Raw genomic sequence first — 19,424 nt, 5'->3', positions numbered from 1 at the left:
ATTACCCAATTCATTTTATGAGGCCATTGCTACCCTGGTACCTAAACCACAGAGAGAGAGAGAGAGAGAGAGAGAGAGAGAGAGAGAGAGAGAGAGAGAGAGAGAGAGAGAGAGAGAGAGAAGAGAATTACATATCAGTCTGTCTTAGGAACATAGTTGCAAAATTTCTCAAGAAAAATCCTTGCAAACCAAATCCAAGTACATACAAAAAGACCATCCACTATGGTCAAGTAGGCTTCATCTCAGATGCAGGGAATGTTCACCATAAGTAAATCGATAAATATAAGCCACCATACAAAACCGAAAGATAAAAGCCACATGGTTATCTCATTAGATGCAGAAAAGAACTCTGACAAAATTCAATACCCCTTCATGATAAAAGTCCTGGCGAGATTAGGGATACAAGGTACATACTTCAACAAAACAAAGACAATTTACAACAATCCCACAGTCAATATCAACCTAAGTGGGAAAAACAACCAGGCTTGCCAGCATCTGGGGCAACCAGGTAGGGTTCTGCCCCAGGTCCTTTGTCCACCGGGTCCCCTTAGCCAGGCTCAGCAGTGGTGAACTACACCCTGACTCCTGCACTAAATTTCTACCCCAGAGTGCTCTCTGTATTTTCTGAGGCTTGCCAGCAACAACAGCCTTAGAGCCTTCTCCACCAATCCCCTGCCTGGTAAGTCCCTCTAAAGCACACCCTGCCAACAGCAGTGAACTGCACCTGCTCCCCTGAGCTCCATTTTCTGGCTCACTCTCCCTGCATCCCTGGTAGCCTGTTAGCACCAGGGATAGCCAGAGAGCTAAAGGCCAGCCTAAGAACACAATCAGAAGAGGCACAGCTATATGGTACCAAAAGAGCCCAGCCATCCTACTACAGCAAGCCCTGTATATCTTAACACAGCCAAAGCACAAGGAAATAACTTGAAGTCCAATCTTATAAAGAGATAGAGGCCTTTGAAGAGGGAATGAATAAATCCCTTAAAGAAATACAGGAAAATACAATCAGGTAATGGAAATGAATAGAACAGTTCAAGACCGGGAAAAGGAAGTAGAAGCAGCAAAACAAAACAAAACACAAAAAACCACCACCACCATCACAACAACAACAAAATGAAACAACAACAAAACAAAAAACAAAACAAATCAAACAAAACAAAACTCCCACAAACTGAGGGAATCCTGGAGATAGATAAAACTTAACCACAGTTAAATCTAGATCAGGTAAGCAATTTAAATAGTCCTATAACCTATAAGGAAATAAAAGCAGTCGTTAAAAGTCTCTTAACATCCTCCCCCTTCCCACCCCCACCCCCCACACCCGCAGAAAAAAACCCTCAGGGCCAGATTATTTTAGCACATAATTCTACTAGACTTTGTTGAGTCCTTGTGTGGTTTAGGTTTCAGGGTGAGTTTGACCTCATTCTTCTTCAAAAGTCTAGTAGAAATTGAAAATCTTTTGTATGACAAAGATTGTGACAAAGGTCACAATCATTTGCACAAAATGACAGTCTACAGAATGGAAGAAGATGTTACTAAATTTACATCTGATGTAAAGCTAATTTTGAAAATACATCAATAGCTCAAAAAACTAGACATCAAGAATCAACCCAATTAAATATGGGGTACAGATATGACCATAGAATTCTCAAAAGAAGAAACATAAATGACTGAGAACTATGTAAAGAAATGTTCAACATCCTTAGCTGTCAGGGAAGTGCAAATGAAAACTTTGAGATTCTATCTTACATCTATCAGAATGGTTAAGATCATTACACAGGTGACATCTATGCTATGAAGTGAGGGGGCACCCCTCCATTGCTTGTGGGAGTGCAAAGGTGTGTACAGCCATTATTAAAAACAGTGTGGTGGTTTTTCAGGAAACTGGAAATATATCTACCCCTGAGATCCAGCTATACCACTCTGGAAATATACCCAAAAGATGGCTCATTCTACTCCAGAGACACTGGCTTAGCCATGATATTGTTGCTCTAGTCATAATAACCAAAAATCAGAAACAACCTAGATGCCCCTCAACTGAAGAATGAATACAGAAAAGGTGGTACATCTGCACAATGTGCTCAGTTACTCTGTGTACACAATTACTCGGCTGTTAAAAACATGGAATCATGAAATTTGAATACACATGGATAGATACTCCTTCCCCCAAAAGAAACCATCCTGCATGAGTTAACCAAGACTCAGAAATGAGTCCGCTGACTCACAGAGACGGGATAAACCGAATGCATAGTTTATTCACTAAGTGGATAGTTGAAGGTATGATACAAGACATGAATCTTTCTCTAGAGGGGATGAGAATGGCTCTTCCTTCAGCTCCGATGTTCTCCGGGCCTCACTGTGTGTTATTTGCACAGTGCATTTTTCTGCAGGTATGGATGCAGCACACCGGGCACACTTAGCTTTCAGAGCCTCCTATAGACACAGGCCTACCTTCTGAGTCATTAGAGCAGGCATGGGCTGAACAGCGCATGCTCCCTTCAAGGCAGAGGGCTGTACGCAGGCAGATTTACCCCGAGGTGGTGGTGACTGATAAGACTTGGGGAGACAAATGTGGAGTTAATTGACATTTTCCTTTAAAATGACTTTTGTGTGCTAGTTGGGTTGAGTCTTCTGCTGTGAGTCAAGTGGTATTGCCAATATACAGCCTAACTTCTTTTAGTGTCTGCTGGGACAATGCTCCCCAGCCGTTCTTCCAGAGTCCCCACATCCTGCCTTCAGAAGCAAGGCATGAAGCCACAGAAACAGGACGTTCTGAGAATGAAAAACACGAGGTGCATGTAATGTGGGGAGGGAGACAAGCATCACCCGATAAATGCCATGGACACTAAGAAGTTAGGATGAGAATTTCTTCAAATATTTTTCTGTGAGTCACACATTTCTCCCTCTATAATCTTAAATGATTTCATATTCCTGTTATAAAATAATCAGTAAGAGTCAATCTGGTCCTACTAAATACCCCAAACCCAAATTGACATTCTCTGGAACCCCTTCACCTCTGCTCTTCCAGATATGTGTGTGATCTCATTTAAGACAGAAGTGCTGAGCTTGGAGAAACTAGAAGTCTCCAATGTACGCAAATGTGATATGCAAATTTTATCACGGTTGTGTTATTTGCTAAAGTTCATTTTGAAGCACTCTGGGATGTGATTGATTTTAAGGGCAATACAGGATGCTATATACTGAATTTACAGGTCCTGTGGGATAAATAATCCTGCCTGTTTTCTTATTACCAAGAGGATTTTGAACATAAAATGGAAGCAATAAGAGTCACAGTAGAATGTTAGAGTATCTTATTTGTACTGAGGCATTCCCTATGCTGAGGCATGTGCTGTAGGGTAAATAGGGCTATTGTATCACAGGTCAAACTAATGAAATAAACACATTAAATTCTATTTATGTGCTCCTATGCAGCAGAAGGAATAATATGTGCCCCTTTTGGAGGGAAGGTTCTATCATCTACATATTCTACCCACATATCAGACTGCTTATCTGTCTACCCATTGCATGGCACCAAAGAATAGAGAGAGAGATTCATCCATTCACCAATCTGTCAACCCTCCCTCTATTCATCCATTGATTCATTTTCTCTCTCTATCCTTCCCTCTGTCCCCTCTTCATCCACCCATTCCTCTATTCATCCATCCATCCATCCATTCATCTATCTATCCATCCATACATACATACATACATTTATCTATCTATCTATCTATCCATCAATCCATCCATACATACATTCATCTATCCATCCATCCTTTAATCCTTCCTTTCATCCATTCATCCTTCCACCCATCCATCCATCCATTCATCCATTCATCTATTCATCCATCCATCCATTTATCCATCCATTCATCTATCCATTCATCCCTCCATCTTTCCATCTCTCCTCCCCCTCCTTTTCCCTCTGTCCCCTCCCCTACCTTCCCTCCTTTCTTGCCTCTCTCCCTCCATTCTACTATCATTTCATCCATCCACCTACCCACCCTTCCACTTATCTTTCCAAATGTTTCCAGATTTCTCCAGCTATAATTTCCTACTTCCTTATTTAGGTGTACGCTACTATCTACAACAATTATTTGGGTATTGATCTGATCATAATCACTTAAAAATTAATATTTATATTCCCTATTACACAGCTAGTGTTCTGTCTTCCTAACTGGTTATATACCTTCAGATGAAAGGGACTCTGGTGTCCTTTTTGTATTGCTTGAGTGTTCTCAGTGGAGATTTCATTAAGTTGTTTCAATCATGTAGGTACAGTTAAAAGTAGAATTTCAAAAATATTTAGCATTTATTCAAGGAGTCAGATGTATTTGGTCAGATTCTTTTCCTCTTCATGAGTACTATCTCTCTCTCTCTCTCTCTCTCTCTCTCTCTCTCTCTCTCTCTCTCTCTCTCTCTTTGGTTTTTCAAGACAGGGTTTCTCTGTATATAGTCTTGGCTGTCCTGGAACTCACTCTGTAGAACAGGCTGGCCTCAAACTCAGAAATCCGCCTGCCTCTGCCTCCTAAGTGCTGGGATTAAAGGGGTGCGCCACCACTGCCCGGCACTACTTCTCTTAATTTTATCCAGGGACATTATCTAGAATTTGCTTTTAACATAGTGTTAGGAAGCAGTAGTGAAAGGGGGTGTGGATAAATTCTTACTTTAATGAGAGAAGAGAGACATAAACAGCTAGCTATAGCTTTATTTATTAACATGTATTCTGATGACCAGCAATTTCAGCACCACAGAGATCTTATTAAATATGCAAAACGTAGGCCATCAGTGAGGTCCAATGAACCAGAACTGGCATCCAACAGGTGGAAGCTGATTGATGTGCAAACTAAAGTGTGAGAAGAGCTGTGCTTCTGCCCTGCCCCCAACCATTCTCTCCTTCCAAACTCACTTCCTTTAATGGTGTTCAATAGACAGTCCACAAAGGGTCAAGGAACTCTGAATGACTTTTCCTTATACCTCTAGATCAATGCATCTCTCACCCCTCATCAGAGAAGCTTCTTGCAGTAGGTGGCAGTTAACACAGAGACCCACAACTGATCAAGGGACAGAGAGTAAGTAAGAGGCTGCTGAGTACTCACCGCAAGTAGGACATCTGTATTCCACCACTCTCCTATGGGTCATTGTGGGAAGGTGGGGAGGGAGGAAAGGTGAGGTTGTGTTTGACTACAAGGGAATGGGATCTTCTGGGCATAACATTACTGTGGCATCTATGAACTCACAATGGTGTGGCAGCACACCTTAAAACCTGTTCAAACTTAAGCCAGACCAATTCCCAGCATGCAGAGGAGAGGTGGGCACACAGTCCCACTCACAGCTGAAGAGTTATTAGTAATGGTTAGCTGGGAGAGGGACTATTTGTTTTCTTTAAGAGCGTAGTGTGGTAAGTAGGCCATGTTCTAGTGGAAAGCCACATAGCCAAGAGTATATGGGCAACATAAATGGGACTTGATTGGTGATATAATGGTGGATGGGCAGTGAAGGCACGCTGTATTTTGGAGGGGGGAGGTGAATATGACCAAAGCACATCAAATAGAGATTTTAAAGAATTAATAAAAACATTAAAATACATGCTGGGTATAGTGATATACTTTATTAACACCAGCACTCAGGAGACAAGAGCAGGCAGAACTCTACGAGTTCAGGGGCAGTCTTGATCTACATAGGCAGTTCTAGGCCAGCCAGGGCTACATATTGAGACTCTGTCTCAGAAAAAGAGAGGGGGTAGGGGAAAAGGAAGAGAGGAGAGAGGGAGAGGGGGAAGAGAAGAGAGAAGAGTGAAGAGAGAGAGGGAGAGAGAGAGGGAGAGAGAGAGAGAAATCACCTTCTTTCCTCTTTCAGCTTCTCCATTATAATGAGACCCTTGGTAACAGGAGTTACAAATGCATATGCATCTCTCAGTCACTGTAATTGATATTTAGCCATATGTTGGGGCTGACTGCCGGGGAAAATGAAGTCACGTGCATGTCTTTGAGATGGCATGCTAGTATGTTACCTCCATCTGTCCATGATGCTCCACGTATTTCAAACACTAATGAATGACCTTATTGACTGTTACCACATGTTAGAAAATCTTAATTTAATTCAGGTTTACTGATTACTGATGGTCCCTGTCAGAAACTAGAGGAAAAGATGAGATTAGATGTTCTTTTAACTAGATTTTTAGAAAAGGACAGTATCTTCGGTTCTGTGGAAAAAAGCTGACACTTGACATTAAATTCTTGCTGTTATCTATCTGACGTTCTTCTCAGAGGAATAACGAATTCTAAACTTTATTAGAACTATAACTCAATATCACAAATGTGTTAGTAGACCAGAAGGGACGTAATTGTTTTGTTAGAATGACTTTGGCTTGTGGAGAGGTAATTAATGGAAGAGAATGCTCATGCTATCAAAAATTTTCATTTAGTCTTGCAAAATATAACAAAACCTAATAATAAAATACACCCAACGTGACTCATGGCTCGGACTGTAATCGAGATTAAGGCATGAATGAAGCAACTTCTTATGAAACAAGATGGATAGCACACAGGAGCTCACTGCCGCTGTCACTGAATGCTCCCTAGAATGGCAAGGCAGAGATTTAATAAAAGCCATGAAGTCCCAAAGATAAAAAGACTCAGAGATGTGGGGGAAGATACTGTTTAATTTGCAATTTGGCAGGGAAAGCCAGGTTGTTTTTTTAGTCTGTTGCCATGCAACTATCCACAAGGATAGTGGATTAACACAATTATATCACATCCCACAATATTTTTGTTTCATTAATAATGTATTTTAATGGAACTACATGGCACTGGGCTCCAGAAATAAATTTTAATTCAAGTATATAATGTGCTTTGAGCGTATTCCAATTGTGGGTGTCTGACCCCCGGTCACTCTGTCTGTTTGTCCCTGTTATTTTCATGGACAGTTTGAGTCTACTTTTACGTCATATGTATCCTTACCATTTTATGTATTTACCTTCAATATGGGATCCACAAGTGAGAGAATGTGCAATATTTGTCTTTCTAAGATTGACTTAAGCTGCTTAGAATGAGTCTCTCCAGTTGTGTCTACCTTCCTGGAAACAACACAGTTTCATTGTTTTCAACTGAAGATGAATCCATTCTGTATGTCTATCATATTTTCTTTATCCATTCCTCAGTAGACAGACACCTAGCCTGTCTCCATAACTTTGCTACTGTAAATAGTGATGCAGTCAACATTGATGAGCAAGTGTCTCTGCAGACGGGAGACCTGGAGTCTTTTAGGTAAATCCTCAAGGGCATACCTCATGCTTTTATCATTAAAAAATGGGTCAGGCATCAGCTGTATGGTTATTCCACTCCCTGAGCACGGACTGCAGTTGATTAGGGGCTTTTATCTGGCTGCTGGGATGATCGGGAGCACCTAGGATGGCTTCATCCACATAGGTGATTGGGGCAGCTGGAAGTCTGAGCTTAGGCAGGTCTCCTCACTCTAGCGTCTCAGCTGGGCTTTACTATGTTGCTTCCCCCATTGGGTGGCTGGATCTGAAAGATTAGGGTCTCCAGAGTGGCTATGAAACAGGCTGGAGACCGGTTGTTGGCACAGTTCTATTTCTGCCGTACTTGATGGGGTAATAGTCTCAGGAGAACTGAAGTCTCAGTTGAGTATATGGAACATCTTCACCCAGAGAGGTGAGTAGCATCGAACTTGGAAGACCTGAAGAAACAGATCAAGGACCAAAGAGTAGGACATGTGGAGGAGCCAAGTCACATCACCAAGCCCAGGAGAACAGCATTTTTTGTTTGTTTGTTTGTTTGTTTCTGAGAAGAAGGAGTTGTGGGTAGGCTGAACACACAAGTGTGTGTTAAGGTAAGTACCTCTTCTTGTCTTCCTTTAGTACATTAGGCTCAATGACCATATGGCTAGGGCAGTGGCGGTTGTTTCTATAGGGGCTTAACAAGGCAGACTTTGAACTTTGACACAACTGAAAGAAGGGAGCCATCAAAACAAAGATACTAAATACATATTATGTAACTATGATGTCTATTCCTCTTGTTTCTCATTCCCTAAATTGGTTCTGATGAAACAGGGCAATTCTCAAGTAAGAGCTAGAAAGTTGCTCTCTGGTAAAAATTAACAGCCCAAGAGTAAACATATCTTTTGGTGTCCATGGTGGCCAGTGACACAGAACCTCAAACCCAACATCAGTGTGGTAGAGAAAAAAAATTCCCATTTACACATAGAGCATCTGTTCGGGGTTTCTTCTGCAGCTGCACTCTTGAAGAGAACAGCTGCTAACCCAGGGCCAGTAGGTATTCCAGAAAGCACAAGCCAACTCAAATAAGCGGAAATTAAGAGTATTATAAACAAGGCTAGAGAGATGACATAAGAACACTTGCTTCCCTTCCAACGGGCCTGGATTTGAATTCCACCAACCACATGGTGGCCTACACTCATCTGTAATTCCAGTTTAAAGGGATGCCCTCTTTTGGTCTCTGCAGGTACAAGGCACACAAGTGGTGCATAGACATAAACTCAGGAACAATAGCCATACAATTAAAATATTTAAGTTTAAAAGGAATATAATAAGCAAAAAGGTAAAAGAAGAAAATTATAATATTCCAAAGAGATGAGTTAATATTGCCCATAAATGAAATCAACAAGCAAAAATTTCTTTAGAAATTAAAAAATTATGGAATTAGAAATTAATAATTGTATAGAACTGTGTATTAACTGAATTTGTTATTTGGCAATTTCATATGCACGTATAACACGTTCTGATCGTTTTCACCCCAAACCATCTTTTATTTCCCCTTCAGTCTCGACATTCTTCTGTATAAATCTCATTCCTACCCTCAAATATTCTGTCTTGTGACCACTTAGCCTAAGCAGAAGTGTCTTTGTGACCATGTGTTTGGAACTTTCAGTTGGAACTTGATGGGCTTACCTGTAGGTATTCAACTGAATACACCTCCCTCTCTTCTTAGACAATAATTTTTCTTCCCCCATAATCTATTAGTAGCCAATGGTTTGGCAAGAAAGGGTAGGACTCCATGAGCTGAGTGACTACTGATAGTCAGACCTGTTCAAGCTCAGAGCAAGTAGTCATAGCTGGCTGCTTGTGAGTCCATGTGGAGTTTGTCAGCTCTTTTCATGGCCTGCCATCTCCTAGATTCTTTCTGCTTCTACACTGGTGTTTGAGCCTTAGAGGGAGTGCTATACACATCTTAGCTTCATCTTGCTTTGTTTTTCTTCTTCTTCTTTTTTTTTTTTACTTTTGTTTTCTCTGTCTGCCTGCTGTCTTTTTTTTTTTTTGTTGTTGTTGTTGTTTTTTTTGTTGTTTTTGTTTTTTCGAGACAGGGTTTCTCTGTGTAGTCCTGGCTGTCCTGGAACTCACTCTGTAGATCAAGCTGGCCTTGAACTCACAAAGATTTCCTGCCTCTGCCATCAGATTGCTGGGATTAATGGCATGCATCACCACTGCCTGGCCCATCTGGTTTTTTCATATAGCTTTATCTTCATCAACTCTCCCTCACTGCCTCTCCCTTGTATCTCCCCAACCCCCATTCCTCCTGTTTCAACCTTTTGTTCCTGGAATTCATTTGGCTTATGTTATATCTCTCTCTCCCTCAACATATCCCTCCTCTTTGTGACTAATTTCCTGGCCTCTGCAGATACTTTGAGTTAACCTCACAAAACCAAAGTGTAAAAGCTAGGATGCACGTATTGGGAGGGGGGGGGGATGTGCTGTTTGTCTTTCTTGGTTTGGGTTATCTTTCTCAAGTTTCCCCTTGTTTTACTCATTTACCTGCAAATTTCATAATTTAATTTTAAAGAAACGGAATAGCATTCTTCATTTTTTTTAGACACCTAGGCTGAGTCCATTGCTTAACTATAGTGACTGGAACTGCAAGGAACACGGGTAAGTGTGTTATCTCCACCAGGATGCAGACCTCTTTGGGCTGTGGCTGGAGTGTACTATCTGGGACATCTGTTAGCTCTATTTCTAGGTTTTTTTGAGCATCCTCCAGACCAGTTTCTAAAATGTCTGTACCAACTGAGACTCCCGACAGTGGATAAGGATTCCTCTTTCCCTACATTCATGCCAACATTTACTCCTCTTTGTTATTGATGGTGTGTCTGGAGGCAGTCATGGGTCAGTGTAAAGATCTGGAAAACAAGACAGACTTTTATCTTGAATTGGCAAGAATGATAGATCAAAAGGCACGGGGAAGTGGAATCTTGGATGGGCTGTGAAATGTTTCAAGTCTTGAAATAGGATGTGAACCCCAGAATGACAGACAAACTGAGCAGAAGGGGTCAGCATCAAAGACTATGAGGGGCCACTTTGCCTTTCATGCATGCCGATTTGTTTTGATTCAGAACGTGTAGGGCAGTGGGCTGCGAGAAGCAGCTGGGTGCTTGGTCAAGCATACGCTTGGAACCCCGGACCCTTATTGGAGTTTGGCTCTGCTCCTGGGCCCTGGTTCTTTTCATTTAGCTTCAGCCCTCTACAGCCCCTCCCACAGAGAGGTCTATGGCCATCAATCATGAGGAACAGGCCTCAGGCCCTAGAGAGATTTACATACTAATGAGATGCCTGAAGGCCAGAGGGTGGAGCCAATTAAGTATTCTTCCCCAGCCCCTCCCACCTCTCTCCCTATTTAACTCAAGTTTGCCCTGAGTTTCACGGAGGTGCACAGCCACCATGCTTAACTTCCCCCTGGAGGAACTTTCAGCGTTCCCAGCCACCCTACCAGCAAGAATGCATGCAACAGTAACTGCATGTGCTTATGTGCTTTCTTGTGCTTATAGCACATCGATTTGTCTGCCGATTGCTACCACTGCGTGTTCACCCCTGGGCTAATTATTGACAAATACTGTGGTGTGTTGGGAGCTGGCCAAGGACAAAAGGCTGGGTCGTGTGTAACCAGGCAGGATGAATGCCTTTGTGGTAGCAAAGCCCCTAATCTTTCCTGCCCATCCTTGGAAATGTTGACTTCTTCTAAGTCCAGAAGACAAGGCTCTGTACAGACTACTTCCAAACTCCAGGAGCTGCTTCACTTCCATAATCTGGCCAATTGAACTGTGACATGGAGGTATGTCTGACCTATTCAAAGTTGGGATGCTGGGAGCCTGACTGAAGTAAATAGTGGGAGGCACTGGCCAAGTGTGCTGGTGCCAAGTTGGAAGCTGGTACCTTGTTGGTCACGTGCAACTACTGGAAGAAAAGGGATAAAGATGGAATGGTTTGTGATTGCATGTCTGCATGTGGGATAATAGAACCTGCCATAGTGACTGGCTTTTAAAACTCAGCTTTTCCTTCCCAGGAGGCTCCACAAGATGCAGTGCATAGTTCCAGCCTCATGTCATAGTTCACCCTCACAGGCACGGATTCCAAACTGCCTTTCTCACCATGGTGGACCATGGACTCTCAAACCAGATCCAAAGGAAATTCTTCCTCCTGAAGTTGCTTGGTCAGATATTTGGTCACTGGTTACAAGAAAAGTAACGGGTATAGTGCACACACCTATAATCCCAGGACATGGGAGACAGATGCTCAGAACGTGAGTTCAAGCAAGTGTAGGTTACATACTGAAGACTCTGACTCAAAAAATCAAAATCAAAAAGCCAAATATCTATAATTCACTAGAATTGTTGTAACAATTGTGCCATAAAAATGAACAGAGAGGAAACATTTTGTCACTCTTGAGTGTGCCTTGGTCCACACTCTAATTAAGAAGAAACCTAGGCTTAATAATGCAATTAGTTTTAACTTTCCAAACAATTGCCAGGCTTGCTAGACTTTGTATGTGTTCATATTTGGCATCTGTCTGCAGTGCTGCACTCATATCTTGGTAGTAACTAACAGTGTTCTGATTGGATTTAAGACCCACTCAACAAAGGAAAATCTGTGCTGGAAACCTAACCAAATCCCCAGGGCTACTGAGGTCATGGGTCTTTAGTAAATTGCAATCGCCAATTTACTAAACCAGCATCATTTCTGACTGTGTCCTAATATACTGGGCCTTAAGCCACACATAAATACAGCACCAATCCTGAGAGGTGTTAGACATATATTACCTAAAGGCAGCACGTCAATGCTTTGAAAGTTCCATGTTATAGCTGTGTTTTTATTGTTCCAAGGAAACCAGTCCTCTTAAATAAATAAAATGTAATAGGTCAGGTCTGCATAGTAATATGGATAACCCAAAGACTAGGTCGAGATGGTGCAGTTCTGTGGCAGAATTGGTGTTACAGAGATGAATGGGAAGTTAGGATTTGGCCCATGTGCTAGGATAAGCAAAATTAAATTCTAGTGAGTTGCTTTTAAGGTCATAGCTGGTGTCCAGAAGATGAGCTGAAATTCAAGGCAAAGATATAGGTTAGCAACACTCTTGAGGCAAAAGCAGGAGGGGCTTTTAGGAGAGGCTCACCCCAACCTAAGCTACTAATGAGATTTTAGTTTCAGGGGATATGATTTAGCCTCTGCATATAAAGTTGATCTTCAACTTATGATGGGCTTTGTCCTAACCCTCTGTACAGAGAAAATGCAGTAAGTTGTAAATGGGCGTAATATGCTTGGCTTACGAAACATACTTAGCAGCATACTTCACTGTGTAGCACTACAACTTTCCCCTCAGCCATGACCATGGCTGGAAGCTGAGGCTTACAGTTCCTGCCCAGCATCCTGAAACAGTATTGTGTTCCATGTCATGAGCAGTCAAGTAGACGGTGAGATTCGGTCTCTACGGAATGTATATGGCTTTCACTGAAAGTAGAAAATCAGTAGTTATATCAACAATTATAAATCACATAGTTATAAACTGTCAGTCAGGGATTCTCGGGCATATGAGGTAACACATTTCTGTATATAGTTTTCAGATATTGCTGTGGCTGGTCCTCCTTTCTTGCTCCCTTTCCTTGCCTCCTCAGCCTGCCCATTCATAGCCTTCAGTCTCCAGTATTTTCTTTGCCAATGCCTTGTCCACATGCCACATTCTATTACTGTCTTTCACGGGCTCCTTTCTGGCTCCCTTCTTCCTATCTACACTCACTTCCACATAAAGGCACACATAAAAATTAGAAGCTGTGCAATAGAACACAAGGCCTTTGTCTTCCTGAGTCTTGGACTATGTTGCTTGCTATAACTGTTTGTAGATACAACTGTTTTCCTGAAAACTTTATTTTTCTTTACAGATTAATAAAATCCAATTATGAATGTATTGATTAAAAAATTGTTACCTGGATCAGCTGGCATTCTTCAATGACTGGTTCTTGAATGTGGGACCTGAGAGTGGACCAGGGGTCCCAAAAGTAGACCAGGGGGTGAAGAAGACACAGAAGATAGAAGGCAGAGAAGATGAAGCTGGGGGATGGAGGCCTTGCACAAGCTTTGCTGAATGCCAAGCAAATTTGTTAAGTAGAGCACCTCAATGGATGGAGTTGGCAGAAACCATCATGCAGTGAGATGAATTGATTGGGAAGTCAACCAAGCAGTGCTATACAAGGGGACACATGCTATCTCAAGAGCATGACAGACCAAACATAGAGCAGTCTTGGGACTGATAGCTCCAGGCTCCTTAAGGAGGAAAGCCTGCACAAGGTCACAGAACCAGGTTGCTTTTGTCTGAGAAAGCCTTGATTGGTTCAACTCTCAACAGAATTGTAAACCATGATATTATCTTAGTTTCTCTTTAGCGACACAAAGATAGCAAGCTAAGTTTTGCTTTATATGTTACCTTGTTATCATAGGGAGTCTTTACATTTTTCTCTTACAGCTCGTTTTAAAATTTGAAAAAATATTGTAGAAAGCTATTTACATTGCTTTTCTTTTGAGCTGTGATGTAAAAGCACTTATGCTCACATTTTTGTAAAAAAGTCAAGTTTCATGGATTTGTATGCGAAGTTGGCAGTGCACATTCATGTGCTTGCATGTGCACACACGTGTGTGTACACACAGTATTATCAATGGTCATCCATACTTTGATAATGTTTCAAGCTAGGAACAGATGCTATTTTAAAATTAACTCTAGACTGCGCTATTATTACTAACCGCCTCTCCAAGACCTATAGTTAAAATAAAAGTAATTACTCACAACACAGTGATTCATCTCATAACTTTAATGAAATTCACATATGTTGCAGATGCCTAGAATTCAGAAAAGTAAGTTTTATTGCACAGTCGCAGCTTAGGGAGAAATTTAAAGATGTGCAGATAACTGGCTAATTTCCTCATCTATTTAAGAATTCACATTCTATTTTAATTTGTACTTTCATTCAAGCTTTGCTACTGTCTAATGTCTGCAGAAAACATCAGGAGATGCAATAGAAAAAAAAAAACCATCCCAGGCTCCACATCTCCTGCTGTTGTGTGGACAGTCAGAGCCAGCTGCTTCCAGCAAGCACTAAATTCAATAGAAAGCTGGTGTAGTGGCCATTAGATATATCTGCAACGTGAGATATTATGTATCTTTTGTGATGCTCTTTTCATGCTGAGAGACAAGCAGAGGAGTGAGCACAGCTGAGGAGCAGCTTGCTTGCCCTTCTTGGGAGGATCTTCTTGGGTTGTCTTCACATTGGCATGTTCTAGAAATTCTGAGATTTGCTGGCATCCCTATGCACCCACACTTGTAGCTGCCTACAGCCACGAGTACCGGATTCTCCTGAGACGAAGCCTGGGAATTAACGGGAATGGAGGGCGAGAGAAACGTGGGGCCAAGACAAAGTATTCTGATCAAGGCCCGAAGTTTAATAATTTGCTTTCACATATAGAGGGGAAGCCCCACCCCTCAGAGTCTCTTCTCAGTTCAGCCCAGGGGCTGGGCAAGGAGATAGCAGTCCTGAAGGTGTCAAGGCTAGCTCAGCAGGCAGTCCATTCTTCTTAGCTCAGGTAGCAGGCTTCAAGGCACCAAGGCTGGTAATGCAATGCATCTCCTAGGTCCTACTGTTGCTTGATCTATTGTGGTAAATGACTTTGCAGGCCTGCTCAGGCCTGTGGGAAGGGCACACATACACTCTTGTGTTTATATTTGTGACAATGGACGATATGAGAATTTCCGGTTTGTAGTGGTTACTTTGTCCTGATTCTGCCACAAATACAGAACAAAGACATCCAACAAAAGCAACTTGGATTTATTTTGACCATACTTTGAGTCTGGAGTAAGGGCCAGAAAGCTGGGGTGTGAGGCCACTGGTCACACAGCACCTGGTGAGGAAACAGAGCGATAGGTGATTCTGGTCAGACTTTTGTTCTCCTTTTCATTCAGTCATGGTCTCTAGCCCATGGAAAGGTGCCTCTCATACATAGGGTGAGTCATCCAGTACAATCACCTTAATCTAGAAAATCTTTCACAGAAACATCTATGTTCAGAAGTTTCTTTCTAGGATGAGTCTAAATCTCATCAAATTGACAATGAAGATCAACTACCACACAGTCCATGGCCAATAAAATAGCAGTGTCTGCGCTGAAGAACTATGAACAATAAAGACGGTGTAGAGTGAAAAATTATAAAGACCATTTTGTGAAAAATATGCAGGCTTTTTCTTTGCCCTTAGACCTGAGCAGAAAGAGTGCAAATTCCAGAACGCGGAACTGGATGCAAGATTTCAGGCCTTTACTTTCACTGCCCCCGGGGCCCTTTCCGGGTGGAGGACTTTGTCCCTGAATCAGAGGACACTTGCTGGATTAACATTCCTCAAGCCTCAGGGTGGGGAAAGCCTAAAGCAAGAAGACACATTCCTGACCACAGAGAAAGATGCAAGTCATCTAGGTGGGGCTATAGCCAGAACGAGTGAAAAATAGTTAACCTGGAATAGTTGGTACTGACAGGGTAGGACACAGTGACATGGTAAAACTATATTTTTGAGAAGAATGAGTGTGCAGAGTGATTTTCACATGACTCTAAATCATTTAGGGTGAGTTCCTCTGAAATGTTCCACTATTTTTATGTTATGTATCCTTGACAACCCCTCACCCCTCTTCCCACTCCCCTGATTTGTGGTTTACTCCTTTAAAAACCCTCCTCAGACTAACTGGCTTGGTCAAACTCTACTCCTGCACGAGTGTACAGTTTGGCCGCTGGCTGCCAGCTCTCTTCCCTAATAAACCTCTGCTGATTGCATCCAGATATGGTATCTTGGAGTTTGTGGGTGGTCTCGACTTCCTGAGACTTGAGTAAGGGTCTCCCGAGTTTGGGGGTCTTCAACAGGTCATGTTCAATATGAGTGAGATAGCCTTTGTTTTAATCTAATCTGTAAAGATGCCTGCAGCCGACCTATCTGGCTATCTTAGTTGATCTGTTAGGTTCTCTGTGGCTCTGTACTCTGATCCAGGGAAGAGCTGGTCCTTCTAGAATATATTACCTCTGCAAGAAACTCATCGATATTGTGGGACAGGCAAAGACTGTGTCAGACCTATCAGATGTATGTCTCAGAACAAGATGCTTATGGCTCAGGTTTTAATTTTTTTCCTGGTAAATGACTGGGAAGGTGTGCAAATCTCTGGGCTATCCAGAGCATCTGCCAAGGTATAGCAAATTATTTTGCATGCATCAAATGCTTCTTGACTATATTTTCTTTTACTATCATATTTATCTTTCTGAAATCAATATAAAAACAGAACATATTATCTATGGAGAGTTCCATGGGCTGGGGTAGGGTATCATGCTTGATGGTTTTTATTTTGTCAATTTCAGCTTACAGAGAGGTTGGAGGAAGAAACACTTTAATGAATGTATTCTTTTCATCCAGAAGGAGGTTCTTTTAATTGGTGCTTTTAAATTGCCACCTTATTAACAACAAAACCACAGTGCAGCAATAACAAAAGTGCTAGTTCTTTTTCTGGCCACATTAAGCACAAGGCCTTAGGAAAGTGATGATAATGCCACTTAGTAGGAGCTAAATGTTTCCCTAAAATTCACATGTTGCAAATTTAATCCCCAATGGAACTGTTCTGGGATGGTACTTGTGGGTGATATTTAGGTCATGAACACCATTATAGAGTTCGTGGCAGAGGGACTTGGTTCTCTGCCTTTTTTATTTTCTAATCTGTAAAAAACCCAGTAGTTAGTTAAAAAACCAAGATCGCATCTTGGCATCAGAGAGAGCTTTCTGCAGACAACTGTACCTGCTGGTGTCCTGATCTTGAACTCAGCCTCTGAACAGTAAAAGATGAATTTCCATGTTTTAAAAATATCATTTGTTCAGGACGTAATATTTTGTTATAGTAACAGAAATGGAATAACTCAGAGACATGTAGGCTGTAACTTTTGTTGTGTTAGAAGGTGCCTCATATCTGGACAGATCATGCCAGGCCAGCCCAACTTCCTGAGAAGTTTATTGGGGGAAGTGAGGAAGAGAAAAAGGAGGAATGAGGGGGCAAAGAAGAAGGGGGCGAGGGGTTGGGGAATCTTTGCCTTTTAATCAAGCTCACCACCACGCACAGGTGAGACACGCAGGTAAAGTGCGCAGGTTGAGGGGCATGCTGCGAATGTGTTGCAGTTGCCATGGCAACAGACGCACGAGGGTCCTTGTTGCGTGGGGGTGATGTCATTGCTGGATTCAGAGGCAAGCGGTTTCTGATGCTGACAACTTTAATAAATAGCTTACAGTATGAAAGCAGCTCTGGGACTGGGTACTGAGTGTAGGCTGGAATGGATTTGAAGTGAGTGGTGGGAAAAGCCTCTGTCGCTGTGAACGGAGCAGGAAGGAAGCATTTCAGACATCTCTGCTACCGCTATTGCAGGCCTCGACTTCTGGATTAACGAGAAGGTCCAGGGCATGGTGGGACTGGATTTCTAATTGTTCTTCAAACTTCTACCTCCCATATTTCCTCACACTTCCAAGCAACTGTCACATTGCTCAGGTGAGCTCTGGGAGGTTTTAGGTTTGGATTCAAGGGGGAACACTGAGGCAGATTGCTATCTGAATTAAGAGAATTGCTATACTAAAAGTTAGTAATGACATAGACAGACAGCAATATGGCGGACATCCGAGGGGAAATTAGGCTCACACGGCAGCGTAAGGAGCCTTTCTTTTATACAGTAGAGGAAGTGAGATGTTCTATAGCATGTGATTGACCAGTCATTTATCATATATGCTTGAAGTCCAGGTGTCTCCGGTTCCTGGCTGACTGAAGGCAGGAAGAACTTTGGTTAGCTTGGGCCTGTGTGGTATATCAGCTGTGGGGGTGGGGAAAGCAGGAATCTAGAGAAAAACACGTGACAGAAGAGCTTTACAAAATAATGTGTCCTTGGCTGTGGAGGGCAAGTGCACCTTAGGATGTGCTGGGGGATGGTTCTGTGCACTGTGCACTCAGATGCTGATTGCTGTACCCAGAGATATGGCTGCAGTCAGGACATTAGCACTGTCATGATTACTGGAGCATCTCCTGTCTCAGTGATGTGCAAAGATTGTTTTTCCATCACCTTGATTGGTTAATACAGAGCTGATCATTCAATAGCTGGGCAGGAGATGAGAACAGGGCAGGCTTTTGATCTCAGTCAGGGTGTCCCAGAAAAAGAGGGAGAGAGGAAGAGGAGAAGGACCAGGATTCACCATGAGGTTTCAATGAGAGCAACCATGATGACACACATGGACCAGAGCAGGCCAGGGCAAAACTCAGATGGCAAGTAATGGGGCATGTGGCTGGGAATTAGTCAAGGCCAGCACAGCTGGGTTAGAAAAGTGTAGAACCTGCCCAGCTTATTGCTTGAAGCTCATTGATTAAAACAAAACAAAATTATAAAAACCAGGTCTCTGTGTCATTGTTTCAGAGCAAGGGCAGGCGTAGAAAACCACCCCACAATTTACAAGGGTGTGAGCCATAGATCTGAGCAGTGTCCACATGGCGCTGGCTGAGCTGACTCTGTGAGACTACAGTGGTGGGGACTCCTGTTTCTAGCTTTCACAGGACACCTCTACCAACAGGGACCCTATAGGGCAATGCCTAGTAATGTCACAGAGGCAGGATGCTCTTGAGACCCTATAACTGTACAGCTGCACTATGCAGCACCAATCTGGCAAAGTGATGGGCAAATGACTCCAAGCCATGGGATGTGTGATTTGCCACAGGACCTTGCCAAGGACAGCCATGGAGGCAGAATACTCTCAGTCTTTGGGATCTGAATCCTCCTTACCCCATGTTATCTGGAAGTCATCACATGGATTTAAATATTGTTCTCTAACTTGATTTAGTACTGTGAAAAGTAGAAGTGAAATTGTCTATGAAGACAATAAGGACTATCATCAGAAGGGGTTGGGGTGGAAAATGAGGGTAGAGGGGTACAGGTCAAAGGACAATATAAACCCCATTTGTCTCCATTTTAAGGACCAGGCCTGATTTTACAAAAGGCCCCAAGGCACCAGTCTTAGGAATAGACCATAAATCCAAGAAACTAAATTATAATGCACCAGCTCTAGGAACAGACCATAAAATCCAA

Source organism: Arvicanthis niloticus, chromosome 27 (assembly GCF_011762505.2).
Source record: "Arvicanthis niloticus isolate mArvNil1 chromosome 27, mArvNil1.pat.X, whole genome shotgun sequence".
Classification (NCBI taxonomy): Eukaryota; Metazoa; Chordata; class Mammalia; order Rodentia; family Muridae; genus Arvicanthis; species Arvicanthis niloticus.
Note: the sequence above shows the minus strand (reverse complement) of the source record.